This window comes from Sapajus apella, unplaced genomic scaffold (genome assembly GCF_009761245.1).
Source record: "Sapajus apella isolate SASKATOON/1434 unplaced genomic scaffold, GSC_monkey_1.0 scaffold2, whole genome shotgun sequence".
Classification (NCBI taxonomy): domain Eukaryota; kingdom Metazoa; phylum Chordata; class Mammalia; order Primates; family Cebidae; genus Sapajus; species Sapajus apella.
In genome coordinates this window covers 22,798,799-22,816,220 of record NW_022436942.1, presented here as the reverse complement: position 1 = coordinate 22,816,220, position 17,422 = coordinate 22,798,799, and the positions used below count along the sequence as shown (strand labels likewise).

At 44.6% G+C, this 17,422-nt stretch overlaps 1 pseudogene; it reads right to left on the bottom strand.

Annotated features, from left to right (window-relative positions):
• Positions 1-10,780: 10,780 nt before the first annotated feature.
• Positions 10,781-11,258, bottom strand: LOC116556899 (annotated as a pseudogene).
• Positions 11,259-17,422: the final 6,164 nt, after the last annotated feature.

Below are 17,422 nucleotides of genomic sequence, written 5' to 3'. Positions count from 1 at the left end.
TTGGGATAATAGATATGAAGCTTTTAGCAAGGTGTTTGGTACCCAGTAAGAGTTCAGTAATTGCTAGCATCAAAATGCTCATCGTCACCACCACCACCACCATCATCACTGTTTCTATAGCTAAGCGCATTGCAACTCAGTTCTGCGCTGCTCCCTTTAGACTGTTTATTGCAAGGTCCGTGAGACAGTATCTCCTGAAAGAGACTCAGCTGCACTTTAAAAAACATTTTCACCTGCTTAAATCATGCAAAACAAGTTATTTTACGTCCTGGAGAATGGAGATCTGAGGGGAGGCTGAGAATCCTGGGACTATTACTACCAGGTTTGAAACAAGAAATCAGATCCTCAAGGGAGCAGTGAGGCTACAAAAAGGAGGTTTGTAAGCGGGGTGAATTTGAAGACATCAAAAGATCCAAGAGAAGCTTAGCTGAGGGTCGGGGGATCTTCTTAACTATGGGCTTGGGAAGGATCCTTCTTTGACTTCACGAAGGGAAAACTGGGGTCCAGGAAGGAAAGGGTGTGGAGACAGAACTATCCTTTCCAAACAGTCCCTTTCTTTTCCTACCAGACCATATAACAAGGTTGGGCTGATTGGCCAGTTTTTCTAATGACTGCGAGTGGCAGATTCTGACTGGTTGGCAGCCTCCCTGCACAGTGGTGACGAAGAAATGAGATTGATTTTTTCTTTCTTAGGATTGGTTAACAACCCTCAGGGGGGCCAGAGACTCATTTTAATTGACTGGATAGGTTAGGAGAGAGGTTCAGTTTCTCTCACATCGAAATTCCAAGTATTCTTTTCTACAAAGGTCACCAAGGAAGGGTTTTGATTGGTTTATATATGTTTCTCTGGACAAGAAACCATAGCTTAGAGCAGAAAAATCAGGACAATCATGCAGGCATGCCACAATGTGAAGGAACCACAGAAAGAAATAGGAGTGATTTTGAGAGAGAGAGAGAGAGAGAAAGAGAGAGAGACCAGGACACAGAGAAATGCAAAGAAAAAGAAAGATATTGCTGGAGAGAAGAGGAAGAGTTTGAATGGTTTGATTTCCATTCCTGATGGCTTAAGATGAGCCACTACTTTATAATGTGCTTTGCTAGATGCACATCCCCAGCAAGTGGCATGGATAGAATAGCTGTCTCTCACAGGAGACTGGGTGTCTAGTCCCAGCCCTGCTACTAACTAGTTGAATAACTCTGCAAGTTATTTCATCTCTCAAAGCATCAGTCTCCTAATTTGGAAAAATCAGGGGGAGAAGTAGGTGATCTCTAAGATTCCATCCAGTGTTAACTTTCCAGGATTCTCTTTCTTTCTGCTAAACAGGCTCTTTTCTGCAAGTTAAAGTGGAACTTTAGCACTACCAATAATTCTTCGATATTGAGCTGCTCTATTTATTTGTGATTGTTAATTTCAAGCTCCTGGGCTGTGATGGGCTGGTGGGAACTGACTGATAGATTTTCTAGTTTCCCTTGCTAAATTAGTTCCCTAAGAAAGCAGGACTGTGAGCCGTCGGTAAACCTCCCTACTTCTAGAGAAAGAAAATAGTAAATGAAGGAAGGGAAAGGATCACTGGTATCCAGGCTTCTGAGGGAGGAATCGGTGGGAGAATTGGTGGCAGAGGGATGGCCAAAAAGTTTTTGCAGGGGAAGAACTTCAAGTTCCTTTGAATTTGTTTATTTTTTATTTGTTTATTTTTATTTTATTTTATTTTTTTGGAGACAGGGTCTTGTTCTGTTGCCCATGCTGGAGTGCAGTGACATGATCATGGCTCACCGCAGCCTTTAGCTCCTGGGCTCAATTGATCCCCCTGCCTCAGCCTCCCAAGTAGCTGGGACTATGGGCATGTGCCACCATGCCCGGCTAATTTTTGTATTTTTTATAGAGATGGGGTTTCACTATGTTGCCCAGGCTGGCCTTGAACCCCTGAGCTCAAGCAATCTGCCTACTTCAGCCTCCCAAAATGTTGGGATTACAGGTGTGAGCCACTATGCCTGGCCACAACCAATATTTACTGAGCATCTACTATGTGAGAAGTATTGTGCTACATATTGTGAATGGGTATAAAAAAGGAGAAAACATACTTCCTTGTTTACATAAATTTAAAATCAGTAAGAAAGACATGTACACATATAACTGTAATATTAGCAGTATTTAGTAGGCTATATGAGTAAAAGGAATTGAGGAAGCAGTATAACTTCCAGCTAGAATAATCAAGGGGGAAACATAACTAAAGTAGGTTTTTTCCTTCTTTTAAGAAAACCTACTCTAGTCTAGGCATGTGGCTCACGCCTGTAAGCCCAGCACTTTGACAAGCTGAGGCAGGCAAATTGTATTAGTTTAAGAGTTTGAGACTAGCCTGGGTAACCTAGCAAGACCCCGTCTCTACAAAAAATAAAAACCAAAACATTTGAAAAAAGAAAATTATGAAAGATTTGAATCATATAAAATAATGCAAGTAATGTATACCCATTTATTCAACACATAGTTTTTGAGCATCTACTATGTACTAGGCACTGTTCTTAGTGTTAAGGAAACAGGCATGAACAAAGCAAGACAACATTTCCAGAACTGACATTTTATGTAAACTAGGAAGCATAGTAATAAAATGGGCACCCATTAAATCGCTCCCTAATTTTTTTTTTTTGAGATTAAGTTTCACTCTCGTCACCCATACTGGAGTGCAATGGTATGATCTCGGCTCACAGCAACCTCTACCTCCTGGGTTCAAGCAATTCTCCTGCCTCAGCCTCCCACATAGCTGGGATTACAGGTGTGCACCACTACGCCAGGCTAATTTTGTATTTTTAGTAGAGACAGAGTTTCATCATGTTGGTCAGGCCGGTCTTGAACTCCTGACCTCAGGTGATCCACCAGCATTGGCCTCCCAAAATGCTGGGATAACAGGCATAAGCCACCACACCCAGCAGCATGTCCTACTTTAAGAAAACAAAAACAAAACCTAAAAACAAAAAGCCAAGGCCAGATGTGGTGGCTCATGTCTGTAATCCTAGCACTTTGGGAGGCTGAGTCAGGTGGATCATTTGAGGTCAGGAGTTTGAAACCAGCCTGGCCAACATGGTGAAAACCCATCTCTACTAAATACACAAAAATTAGCCAGGCGTGGTGGTGGGCACCTGTAATCCCAGCTACTCGGGTGGCTGAGGCAGGAGAATCATTTGAGCCCGGGAAGTGGAGGTTGCAATGAACACAGATCAGGCCATTGCACTCCAGCCTGGGCGACAGAGTGAGACTCCATCTCAAAGAAATAATAAATAAATAAAATAATTACCAATACTACTGAAGGGTCCCATGTGCTGCTTTTCTGTGCTAATCCCTGAATCTTATATTTACCATTTCCTGGTTTTTCTTCATATTTAAAATAATTAAAAAAATTTTTTTACAGACAGAGTCTCGCTATGTTACCCAGGCTGGAATGCAGTGGCTATTCACAGACGCGATCCCACTGCTGATCAGCACAGGAGTTTTGACCTGCTCTGTTTCTGACCTGGGCCAGTTCACCCCTCCTTAGGCAACCTGGTGGTCCCCCACTCCCTGGACGTCACCATATTGATGCCGAACTTAGTGCGGACACCCGATCGGCATAGCGCATACAGCCCAGAACTCCTGGGCTCAAGGATCCTTCAACCTCAGCCTCCTGAGTAGCTGGGACTACAGGCACGCACCACTGCATCCAGTCTTCATATATTTTTTTAACATATTTATTTTGTCCTTCCTCCTTTTTAAAAAAACATTCTACGAGTGATATAATACTGTTTGTAGACATCTTTGACTTGCCCTTTTCATTCAACATTATGTTTCATTCAACATTATTCAACATTATGTTTCATCTATGTTGTTGTATGTAGCTGTAGTTTATTCATTTTCATTGATGTATAGCAACCCACCAATTTATTGACTAATTCTCCTGTTAATGAAAATTTGGGTTTGTTTTCATCTTTTTGCTATTTCAGACAATAGTGCTTTGAGCATTTCTGAACATGTCTCTATACATGGGCAATAATTTCTTCAGAGTATATGTATAAAAGGGAATTGCTTCAGGTAAGACAGGACATTTAAAAAAAAATTAAAAAAGGAAATTGCTGGGTTGTAAGATACGAATATCTTCAACTTTCCTAGAAAATCTTTGTTCATTTTCTAATACTTATGCGCACAAAGTATACAAGAATTTTAGTTGGTACCCTATCCTTGCCAACACTTGGTGTTTGTCAGTCTATTGGGTATAAAATGGAATTTCATGCCTGGGCGCATGGCTCATGCCTGTAATCCCAGCACTCTGGGAGGCCAAGGTGGGTGGATTACATGTCAGGTGATCGAGACCATCCTGGCCAACATGGTGAAACCTCATCTCTACTAAAAATACAAAATTAGCTGGTCATGGTGGCTCACGCCTGTAATACCAACTACTTGAGAGGCTGAGGCAGGAGAGTAGCTTGAACCCGGGAGGCAGAGATTGCACTGAGTTAAGATCATGCTACTGCACTCCAGTCTGGCAACAGAGTGAGACTCTGTCACCAAAAAAAAAGGAATTTCGTGGTGGTTTGAATTTATATTTCCCTTATTGTCAATGAAGTTGAGTATCTTTTCATATATTTATTAGCCATTAATGCTCTGTTCTCTGTGAAATGCCCAGTCATGTATATCTTTTGCTCATTTTCCTATTGGGTTACTTGTTAACTTCCTATTGATTTTTAGGAATTAACAAATATATGTCCTAGTACTGATCCTTTGTTAATGGCAGTTTGTGGCGGGGTTGATATTTTAGTAGAGGATCTAAGGATGGATGATTTCAGTTCTAGCTTGGTCTTTATTGAGTTGGATTAATTCTCAATTCATTCATCAAATATTTATTGAATGTCTAGGCAGACATCATGCTAAACACTGAGAGTACAAATATCTCCCACATTTGCCTATTCCTTACCACTTCCAAAATCTAATTTGGTCTAAACTACTGACATCTCTTGCTGGGCCACGACAATACTTCCTAGCTGATCTTCTTGATTCTAATTTGGCCTGGCCACAGTCTACATTCCACACAATGAGTAGCTAAACTGATCTTTTAAAATGTAGATCAGCTTGAGCCTATGAGTTTGAGGCTGCAGTGAGCTATAATTGCACTACTGCACTCCAGCCTGCGTAACAAAGCAAGACTCTGTCTCTAAAAAATAAAAGCTAAAGAAGAAAAGGAAAATGTAGATCAGATCTTGCCACTTAAACCCTTCTAATAGGTCAGGTGCGGTGGCTCACCCCTGTAATCCTAGCACTTTGGGAGGCCGAGGTGAGCGGATCATGAGGTCAGGTGGTCAAGACCATCCTGGCTAACATGGTGAAACCCCGTCTCTACTGAAATACAAAAATTAGCTGGGCATGGTGATGCATTCCTGTAGTCCCAGCTACTCAGGAGACTGAGGCAGAAGAATTGCTTGAACCCCGGGGGCGGAGGTTGCAGTGGGTGGAGATGGCACCACTGCACTCCAGCCTGGGGACAGAGCGAGACTCTGCATCTCAAAAAACAAAAACAGGCCAGCCGCAGTGGCTCAAGCCTGTAATCCCAGCACTTTGGGAGGAAAAAGTCAACGGTCCAGCTACAATAGGGATCGAGACCATCCTGGTCAACATGGTGAAACCCCGTCTCTACTAAAAATACAAAAAATTAGCTGGGCATGGTGGTGCATGCCTGTAATCCCAGCTACTCAGGAGGCTGAGGCAGGAGAATTGCCTGAACCCAGGAGGCGGAGGTTGTGGTGAGCCGAGATTGCGCCATTGCACTCTAGCCTGGGTAACAAGAGCGAAACTTCCGTCTCAAAAAAACAAAACAAAACAAAACAAAACACCCTTCTAACGGTTTTATAGTACTTGTAGAAAAAAGTCAACGGTCCAGCTACAATAGGCTCCTACTGAACACAGCAAAGGTTTTCCCCCTTAGGACCCTTGCCATTCCCTCTGCCTGGAACATTCTTCCCCCAGATTCTGCCTTAGGTGGCACTCTCATTTCATTTAGGCCTCATCTCTGATATTGCCTCCTCAGCAAGGCCTTTCCTGACTACCCTTTCTACATAGCCATCACCCTGTCTTCTTTATCCCTTTATATTTCCTTATTTTTCTTTTTAGCACTTATATATAGTTTGTTTATTTATTTATTTATTTATTTTTGAGACAGAGTTTCACTCTTGTTGTCTAGGCTGGAGTGCAGTGGTGTGATCTTGGCTCACCACAACCTCTGGCTCCCGGGTTCAAGCGATTCTCCTGCCTCAGCCTCCCTGGTAGCTGAGATTACAGGCATGCGCCACCAAGCCCAGCTAATGGTAGAGACGGGGTTTCTCCATGTTGGTCAGGCTAGTCGAGAACTCCTGACCTCAGGTGATCCACCCACCTCAGCCTTCCTAAGTGCTGGGATTACAGGCATGCGTCACCATGCCCAGCTTTATTTTTATTTTTTATTGCTTTTTACCTACTAGAAGATAAGCTTCCCTAAGGCAGGGACATTGTTCATCACTGTATCCCCAGCACTTAGAACAGTACCTGGCACATACTAGTCTCTCAACAGAAATTTTGTGAATGATTGAACAATGAATAAGATAGTCCTTGCCCTTAAAAACTTTATAGTCAGCTAGGCATGGTGGCTCATGACTATAATCCCAGCACTTTGGGAGGCCAAGGCGGGTGGATCACCTGAGGTTGGGAGTTCAAGATCAGCCTGACCAACATGGAGAAACCCCGTCTCTGCTAAAAATACAAAATTAGCTGGGCGTGGTGGCGCATGCCAGTAATCCCAGCTACTCGGGAGGCTGGGGCAGTAGAATTGCTTGGACCTGGGAGGCAGAGGTTGCAGTGAGCTGAGATCTCGCCACTGTACTCCAGCCTAGGCAACAAGAGTGAAACTCTGTCTCAAAAAACCAAAACAAAACCAAACAAAACTTTGTAGTCTAATAGGGGATACATAGGATTATTAAATAAAAGACAGATAATTTCAACACAGAACAACAGTATTATAAAAGGGGTAAGCAGTGGGTGCTATGGAAATACCTAGAATGGACATGCATCACAGTGCTGAGAAGGGGTAGTCAAGGAAGGCCTCTAGAAGGAGGTGACATTTCTGAGATGCCTAAAAAAACTTTATAGGGAGGGAATGGAAGGATGGTTCATGGAGTAGGGACAATAAGTACAAAGGCTTGGAAGTGAGGGATTAAGTGATCTCTTCAACAGAAGGCAGGTAATTCAATGTGGCCAGAATGAACAGTTGTGGTGTGGCAAGATGCAGTTGGTAGCTAGGTCCTGAAGGATCTTGAGCATCAAGCTAAGCCATTTGGATTTTATCCAGAAAGCAACCAGGAGTCGTTTAAGCAGGACAGCGAGAAAGCTCATTCTAGCTCTAGTGTGAAAGACTGATGAGAAAGTTCAGGGCTGGCAGCACAGAGAACAAAAAGGAGGCTGTTGTCAAAATCCAGGTGGGAGACGGTGGTGGCTTGAGTTTGGGGGTGATAGTGGGGGTGAGAAGTAGGCGGAGCTCAGAGAGCTTTCGAAGGAAGACCTGACAGGCCTCAGTGATTGACTGGTGTAGGAGGTAAAGGAGAAGGGGGAGGTGAAGATGGCACTCACTTTTCTGGCCTGGGTCACCGTGGGGCTATTCTGTGACTCTCTCTCAAGCCTAATCCATCTCCACAGGCTTCCTAACCTATGAGCCTACCCTTAAGGCTAACTTTCCTGTAAACTTGGTCCTGTACCCAATCACCCTGCATTTGTCTAACCTTTTCTTTGGGCTCTATTCCCTTTATTTTCTTTCCACTAAATGAAATGGAAACCTCTCTCTAGACAACCCTGGTTCTGTTCTTATTTTTCCAACCTTTCCTGTGTCACTAGGCCCTGGTATATTTGATTGGAAGCTCATCAAAGAGCAAGAATCTTCCACAATATCTCTCCATAGACGCTAAAACAAGGTTATAGCTCAAGGGAGCCACTGTTGAGTACTATAAGCAGCCTGAAGACTCCTAGATATATAGGACAGTAGAGTGGCCGGACAGACAGTAAAATGACTACAGGTGGCCGGGTGCGGAGGCTCATGCCTGTAATCCCAGCACCTTGAGGGGCTGACGTGGGTAGATCACTAGAGACCAGGAGTTCGAAACCAGCCTGGCCAACATGGTGAAACCCTGTCTCTACTAAAAATACAAAAATGAGCTGGCCGTGGTGGCAGGGGCCTGTAATTCCAGCTACTCAGGAGGCTGAGGCAGGAGAATTGCTTGAACCCAGGAGGCAGAGGTTGCAGTAAGCCGAGATCGTGCCACTGTACTCCAGCCTGGGTGACAGAGTGAGACCCTGTCTCAACAAGAAAAAAAAGGAAATGACTACAAGTTCGCACTGTGAGTTGGTTACATTCTCTTTAGGTGGGGAATAGCAGGAGAAGTCATGGCAACCATGCAAGGCCAAGGGTGAGAAATCAGCACCCCCTTTTGTAATAAGCTGAAAAGTTTCCAATGAAAAGGTAGATTTGGCAAGCTGTGAGAATGAAGAGGGGAACTGCTGGTGGGCAAGTCTGGGGGCTTTCCAGCCATGAAGAACAGAATGGGAAGGGCAGAAGGAAGAATCAGAGTGCTGTAGTGAGATGAGCGAGCCCACCTCTAATATTTGTGGGGGCTCATGGCAAGAGAAAAATTTAGGCCCTGGTACCAAATGTCTAAATAAGTAAAAGTTATAAATCAAAGCTAATAAACCATCAAATAAACATGTTCTACCCTCTTATCTTGACAAATAAATCAATATCAACTGGAAGGTTTATGTCTAGAATTCTGGGATTCCTTCAAGCCCTTGTCAGCCTCAAGTTCTCTTCCATTCATGGCTTTGTCCCACTGCCGAAGGGTTGTCACACAAAGGTGTGCTCAATGAGGCCGTACATCTAAACCCCATCTGTACTACAGGCCAACTGGACCAGGGCTGTGCCCCCAGCAGCTCAGTCTGTGCTCTCAGGAGATGAGCCCCCAGGAAGAGGGTGTGAGCTGTGGCCTTGGAAGGGACTGCCCTGCCCAACAGGGGATTCCGGTAACTGCAGCATGGTCTAGGAGGGGAGAGAAATGAGCTCTGGGTAGACACATCCACTTGGCCTTAAGTTATCCTCCTTCTGGAGGAGGATGAGACCCTCTTTGAAAAAACAGGTATCAGGCTGGGTGTGGTGGCTCACGCCTGTAATCCCAGCACTTTGGGAGGCTGAGGGGGGGCAGATCACAAGGTCAGGAGATCGAGACCATTCTGGCTAACACAGTGAAACCCTGTCTCTACTAAAAATACAAAAAAATTTAGCCGAGTGTGGTGGCATACGCCTGTAGTCCCCCAGCTACTCAGGAGGCTGAGGCAGGAGAATTGCTTGAACCTGGAAGGCGGAGGTTACAGTGAGCTGAGATCATGCCATTGCACCGCAGCCTGGGAGACAGAGTGAGACTCCATCACACACACAAAAAAGTCCCTCTGGCTAAGTCTAAAGGCATGGACTCTGAAATCATATAGAGCTAGTTCAAATCTCTATTGTTGTGATATTTATTTATTCTTCTTTGAGCGTGAGCAGGCTCTGTGAGTTTCCATTTCCTTACTTGTAAAATGGGGATAATAATAACTACCTTACAGGGCTATTGTGATAATTAAGCCATTAGCACAAAGCACCTGGTATTTAATAACCACCACTCAGTTCACATTGTTTTCTTCCTGCTCACTACCATGCTTCTCTTAAAGTAACCATGGAGGCTGGGAAAAAATATGATTTAAAAAAAAATATAAGGCTATCTGGCAGATGCGAATCTAAGAAAAAGGAATTTATATAGAAGACAATAATAATCTAGGCAGTAATAATCCCAGCTCAGCCTGGAACCATGTAGGAGAAAGAGGGAGAGTAAGTTATTTTGTATGCAGATAAATGAGAAGTGGTAATGGTGCAATTGCTTTTACAATCTGTTTGTTTTGCTGAGGGTAGCAGCTGGTTACTGTTCTGATTCTTGGCTTTCATGTTAAGACAGAGGGAGAAAAGGTGTGAATAATCCAAAATAAAAGAAAATCCAAACATCCTTCCTTGGTGACTAGAACACAATCAGAGAAACACATGGTTGCAAACACGTATGTTTCTGTCTTTTTTTTTTTTTTTTTTGAGACGGAGTTTGGTTCTTGTTGCCCAAGCTCAAGTGCAAAGGCGCGATCTTGGCTCATTGCAACCTCCGCCTCCCGGGCTCAAGTGATTCTCCTGCCTCAGCCTCCTGAGTAGCTGGGTTTACAGGCACGCACTACCACGCCTGGCTTATTTTTTGTATTTTCAGTAGAAACAGGCTTTCATCATGTTAGCCAGGCTGGTCTCAAACTCCTGACTTCAGGTGATCCGCCCACCTTGGCCTCCCAAAGTACTGGGATTACAGGGGTGAGCCACTGTGCGTGGCCCTGTCTTTTATTTAATTGAACTTTATTTATTTATTTGTTTGTTTGTTTTTGAGATGGAGTCTCATTCTGTCACCCAGGCTGGAGTGCAGTGGCACAATTTTGGCTCACTGCAACCTCTGCCTCCTTGGTTCAAGCAATTCTCCTGTCTCAGTCTCCCAGGTAGCAGGGATTACAGGCACATGCTGCCATCCCTGGCTAATTTTTGTATTTTTAGAAGAGATGGGGTTTCACCATGTTGGTCAGGATCATCTTGAACTCCTGGCCTTGGGTCATCCACCTGCCTCGGCCTCCCAAAATGTTGAAATTACAGGCATGAGCTACTGCACCTGGCCCTTGTTTATTTATTTATTTTTCAGAGTCCATGAGGCATTTTATTTGTAAATATAGGTATTACATCCCTAGAAAAAGAATCCCAGGATTTTCCCTCCTGTGTGTTTTCGTCTTGTTTCGTCACGGTCCATGATGCCAGCTGAGGTTGTCAGTACAATGAAACCAAACTGGCGGGAATGGAAGCAGATTATTCTGCCATTTTTCTAGGTCTTTGAGTTGCACATCAAATCTGGGGCTGATCACTCCACGCTTGTTTAGCCTGCCTGTGAGGTTCACAACGATTTTCTCAGCTCTGTGATCATCAGTGATTTCAAATTCGCCAATGTAACCATGCTTCATCAGCATAGTGAGAAACTGGATGATGACTTTGGAGCATGGCCTAATAAGCACCTGGCGTTTGTCTTTCTTTTCAGCTTTGTTGATGCTCTTGAGAGCATCAGCCAAGACATTCATGTGCACCATTGTGGCAGTGCGGAAATATGGCAGAAAGAGCTATTTATTTATTTTAAGGCAGGGTCTTACTCTGTCATCCTGGCTGGAGTATATTGCCCAATCTCAGCTCACTGTAGCCTCTGCCTCCTGGGCTCAATCGATCCTCCCACCTCAGCCTTCCAAGTAGCTGCACCACCATGCCTAGCTAATTTTTAAATGGTTTTGTAGAGACAGCATTTCACCGTGTTGCCCAGGCTGGTTTTGAACTCCTGGGCTCAAGTGATTGGCCTGCCTTTGCCTCCTAAAGTGTTGAGATTACAGGCGTGAGCCACTGTGTCCAGCCTGTATTCTCTCTTTTAAACACTGGCACTGAACCTCTGATTAAGTTAGTTTAGTCACTGTCCCTGAACATGTTTAGATTCCTACCACAGCCTGTCACTCTTGCTCAGCTTGCAGTTAGATGTCTTCTCTCCTTCTCAGCCATTCCAAATTCTATTTTTGTTGTTGTTGTCCTTGTTGTTTTGAGATGAAGTCTTGCTCTATTGCCCAAGCTGGAGTGCAGTGGCTGGATCTCTGTTCACTGCAGCCTCTACTTCCTGGGTTCAAGCAATTCTCCTGCCTCAGCCTCACTAGTAGCTGGGATTACAGGTGCCTACCATAACGCCCTGCTAATTTTTGTATTTTTAGTAGAGATGGGGTTTCACCATGTTGGCCAGGCTGGTCTCAAACTCCTGACCTCAGGTGACCCACCCACCTCAGCCTCTGAAAGTGCTGGGGTTACAGGCATGAGCCACTGTGCCCAATCCCAAATTCTACTCTTTATTTTAAGCCCACTCCTTCCATATTAGCATCCTTGCCTGCTGTCCACCACTCTTACCTTGAGCTCTTCGTTGTCTGTGTCACCTAGAACTTACGTATGTCTTAATATGTTCACTGTCTTATATTCTCTTTCTCTTACATGTGTGCAAATTTTATCTCACTAGCTAGAATTTTAGCTTATCAAGGGCAGGAACTATATTTCTCATTCTCTAAAATTTCCCATGGTGTCTGTGTATTCATTCAACACACATTTATGAAGTTCTCATGTGCAGCCAGGTGTGGTGGCTCATGCCTATAATCCTAGCACTTTGGGAGGCTGAGGCAAGAGGATCACTTGAAGCCAGGAGTTTGAGACTAGCCTATGCAAGCTAGCAAGCTCCTGTCTCCATTATATTAAAAAAAATTTTATGTGCCTGAACTGTTCTCGGTGCCAGGGATACAAAGGTTTTAATGGGGGAGGATGTGGTGGCTCATACCTGTAATCCCAGGACTTTGGGAGGCTGAGATGGAAGTATCACTTGAGGTGAGGCGTTTGACACCAACCTGGACAACATAGTGAGACCCTGTCTCTTTTTAAAAAATAATTTAGGGTGGGTGTGGTGGCTCACGCCTGTAATCCCAGCATTTTGGGAGGACGAGGCAGGTGGATCACGAGGTCAAGAGTTCAAGACCAGCCTGGCCAACATGGTGAAACCCCAACTCTATTAAAATTACAAAAATTAGCCAGTCATGGTGGTGCGTGCCTGTAGTCTCAGCTACTCAGGAGGCTGAGGCAGGGAATTGCTTGAACCTGGGAGGCAGAAGTTGCAGTGAGCTGCGATTGTGCCACTGCACTCCAGCCTGGGCGGCAGACCAAGACTCTGTCTTAAAAGAAAATAATAATTTAAATTAAAAGTTTAAAAAAGATTGTATATACGTCACTGGAATAGCTAATAATGTAATGGACTTATGGTTTGATAACTGCCTATGAAAGTGTTGAGCACATAATGGGACTTCACTATAGGTTTGATGGATTGACAAATCACGATGCTTTTCCAATAAGCATTCAATGAATGGAAATTAATTAATGAGACAACTGAATAACAAGCTACTGATACGGCTGTTCCAGGTGTACCTCTCCTGTATGAACCTAGATCTAGCTGTCCTAATGGCATAAGAATGATTTGAGAGGAGAAGTGGCCTTTAGTCACCAAAGCAGAGAGCCTACTGACTTTTCAAGACAGTGCCCACTCCTTTCCTTAGAGCCTTGTGATTAAATCAGAAGCATTTTACAGGCATGGCGAATACTTTTTGCCAACTGTATAATTCAGGGTGGTCGATTATGAGAACTATGCCTATTATCATAGTGAAAACAGCTATAATCGAACACTTATTCTGTGTTAGACGTTGTGCTGATTTCTTTTTTCTTTAACAGATGGAGTCTCACTCTGTCATCCAGGCTAGAGTCCAGTGGCACGATCTCAGCTCACTGGTTCAACCTCCACCTCCCAGGTTCAAGTGATTCTTCTACCTCAGCCTCCTGAGGAGCTGGGATTACAGGTGTGTGCCACCATGCCTGGCTAATTGTTGTATTTTTAGTAGAGATGGGGTTTCACCACATTGGCCAGGCTGATCTCAAACTCCTGACCTCAGGCGATCCACCTGCCTTGGCCTCCCACAGTGCACAAATTACAGACGTGAGCCACTGTGCACGGCCTGATTTCTTTGCATTAATATGTAAATCCTAACCATAACCCTGTGAGCGGGTACTATTATTATCCCTACTTTACTGAAGAGGGAACTAAGACACAGCTAGCAAGTAGGAGAAGCTGTATTTGAACCCAGGAAGTCTGATTCCACACTGTGCTGTCTGTACAAGAAACTAGGAGAGTGGAGAACTGAGCTTTTAAGGTGGCCCTGCCATTCACTCACTGTATGAGCTGCAGAAGTCATTTCAGCTCTAAGGTCTTCAGCCCCTTTGGGTCACATAGGTACAGCCGCAGACTTGAAGTTAATTCTTCTGAATTCAAGGTCCGTGCTCTTTCCAGCAGCCTTAGCTACCTAAATCTGGCGGTGGTGATCCTTTAAATATCTTTCTGAGCCGGGTGCAGTGGCTCATTCCTGTAGTCCCAGTACTTTGGGAGGCTGAGGCAGATGGATCACCTGAGGTCAGGAGTTCGAGAGCAGCCTGACCAACATTGTGACACTCCATCTCTACTAAAAATACAAAAATTAGCTGGACGTGGTGGTGGCTGCCTGTAATCCCTGCTACTTAGGAGGCTAAGGCAGGAGAATAACTAGAACATGGGATGCGGAAGTTGTAGTGAGCTGAGATTGTGCCATTGCACTCCAGCCTGGAGGACAGAGGGAGACTCCATTTCAAAAAAAAAAAAAAAAAAACCTCATCTTTCTTTTCTCTTTTCTTTTCTTTTCTTTTTTTTTAACATGAACAATTATACTGCAGAAAAATCTTATCTTTCATCTCCCTTTGGTATCAGGGGCAGCCTGTAGTATTGTAATTTACAAGATGGGTGTCCTTTTTTTTTTTTTTTTCTGAGATGGAGTCTCATTTTGTCACCCAGTCTGGAGTGCAGTGGTGAAATGTTGGTTTACTGCAATCTCCACCTCCCAGGTTCAAGCAGTTCTTCTGTCTCAGCCTGCTGAGTAGCTAGAACTATAGGCATGTACCACTATGTCTGGCTAATTTTTATATATTTAGTGGGGAAGGGGTTTCACTATGTTGGCCAGGCTGGTCTTGAACTTCTGACCTTAAGTGAATGGCCCACTTCGACCTCCCAAAGTGCTGGGATTATAGGTGTGAGCCACCGTGCCCAGCCAGGTGTCCTTTTTTTGAGATTCTGTGTGAAGACTTTGGTGACTTCATGAAAGGCTTGGCTGATGGGGAGTATAGAGAGAGCTGCAAAAAAGGACCTCTGATGGTAATTTCTCCCTGCAACACCATTCCTCAGTCCTAGGTTTGTTAATTGATTATTATTATTGTTATAGAGTCAGGGTCTCGCTCTGTTGCCTAGGCTGGAGTGGGTGGTGCCATTATAACTCACTGTCGCGGGATCTCGGCTCACTGCAATCTCTGCCTCCCAGGTTCAAATGATTCTCCTGCCTCAGCCTCCCAAGTAGCTGGAATTACAGGCACCTGCCACTACACTCAGCTAATTTTTGTATTTTTGGTAGAGAAGGGGTTTCACCGTGTTGGGCATGCTGGTGAAAGGAAAATACCTCCTGAGCTCAAGCCGTCCCCCCACCTCAGCTTTACAAGTAGCTGGGAATACAGGCATGCACTACCGATATGGTTTGACTCTGTGTCCCCACCCAAATATCATCTCGAATTATAATCCCCATAGAGGGACCTGGTGGAAGGTGATTGGTTTCCCCCATGCTGTTCTTGTGATAGTGATTTCTCACAAGATCTGATGGTTTAAAAGTGTGTGGCAGGCCGGGTACTGTGGCTCACGCCTGTAATTCTAGCACTTTGGGAGGCCAAGGCGGGTGGATCACAAGGTCAGGAGTTTGAGACCAGCCTGACCTACATGGTGAAACCCTGTTTCTACTAAAAACACAAAAATTAGCTGAGTGTGGTGGCGGGTGCTTGTAATCCCAGCTACTTAGGAGACTGAGGCAGGAGAATTGCTTAAACCCGGGAGGCAGAGGCTGCAGTGAGCCGAGATCATGCCATTGCACTCCAGCCCTGGCAACAGTGCGAGACTCTGTCTTAAAAAAAAAGAAAGAAAAAAGTGTGTGGCTTTCTTTGCTTTCTGTCTCTCCTGCTGCCGTGTAAGACATGCCTTGCTTCCCCTTCACCTTCTACCATGATTGCAAGTTTCCTGAGGCTTTGCCAGCTATGCAGAACTGTGAGTCAAATAAACCTCTTTTGTTTATAAATTACCCAGTCTCAGGTACTTCTTTACAGCAGTGTGAAAATGGACTAATACAAACACCATGCCTGGCTAATTTTTTATTTTAGTAGAGACAGGGTCTTTCTTGCCGTTTTGTCCAGGGTTGTCTTAAACTCCTAGGCTCAAATGATCCCCCTGCTGGAATTACAGGCAGGAGCCACTGCGCCTGTCCCATTTCTAGGTTTATATATATACTTTCACTGTTCTAAAGGTATATTGGAACAATTTCTAGGTTTAAATGAGAACATTTCAGTATACTGAATGCTTGCTATCAAGAGTTAATTCACAGAGCACATAACCAAAACCAGGCTATGACTAAAAGGCAGGGGGTGGGTCCATTTGTTTTTTTGTTTAAGAGACATGGTTTTACTCTGTTGCCCAGGCTGGAGTGTAGTGGCACATTCATAGCTCACTGCAACCTTGAACTCCTGGGCTCAAGTGAGCCTCCCGCCTCAGCCCCCTAGTATCTAGAACTGCTAGAGATGGGGGTCTCACTGTGTTGCCCAGGCTGGTCTCAAACTCATGACCTCAAATGATTCTCTGGACTTGGCCTCCCAAAGTGCTGGAATTATAGGTGTGAGCCACTGTGCCTGCCTGGCCTTTCTTTTTTTGTTATTTTTATTTTTATTTTGAGGGGTCTGCCAACCACAGGCCCCTTCCTCCACACACACCCTTCTCAGCTCTCCCTCTATCGTCTCCTCTATAGGTCTCTTTCTGTTGCCCAGGCTAGAGTACAGTGGCACAATCATGACTCACTACAGCCTTGAACTACTGGGCTCAAGTGGTCCTTTCACCTCAGCATTCCAAGCAGCTAGGACTACAGGTATGTGCCACCATGCCCAGCTAATTTTTTAATTTTATAGAGACAGGCTCTTGCTATGTTGCCCAGGCTGGTCTTGAACTCCTGGCCTCAAGTGATCCTCCTGCCTTGTCTTCCTAAAGTACTGGGATTACAGGCGTGAGCCACCATGCCCAGCCCCTAATTCCTTTTTGAGTGGATAGTTGAATCAATATCATTAATAGACTGAGACCAAGTAACAAGAAAGAGCAGACAAAGGCTGACTTCTTTGAGGAAGCTCCACACAGAAACCAAAGCTGCTTAAATCCTCCACTGTCCCTTCATTGATGGAATTTTGTCTCCTACATATGGAGACAAAGGACGATAATTATCTGAACATGAGCATGTTTAGCTTGCTTCAGTTAGTGTTTTAAATTGTTGTGTTTAGGGCAGGCATGGTGGCTCATGCCTGTAATCCCAACACTTTGGGAGGCCAAGGTGGGCAGATCACCTGAAGGTCAGGAGTTTGAGACCAGCATGCCCAACACGGTGAAACCCCTTCTCTACCAAAAATACAAAAATCAGCTGAGTGTGGTGGCAGGCACCTGTAATTCCAGCTACTTAGGAGGCTGAGGCAGGAGAATCATTTGAACCTGGGAGGCAGAGATTGCAGTGAGCCAAGATCACACCATGCACTCCAGCCTGGGCAACAAAAGCAAAACTCTGTCTCAAAAAAAA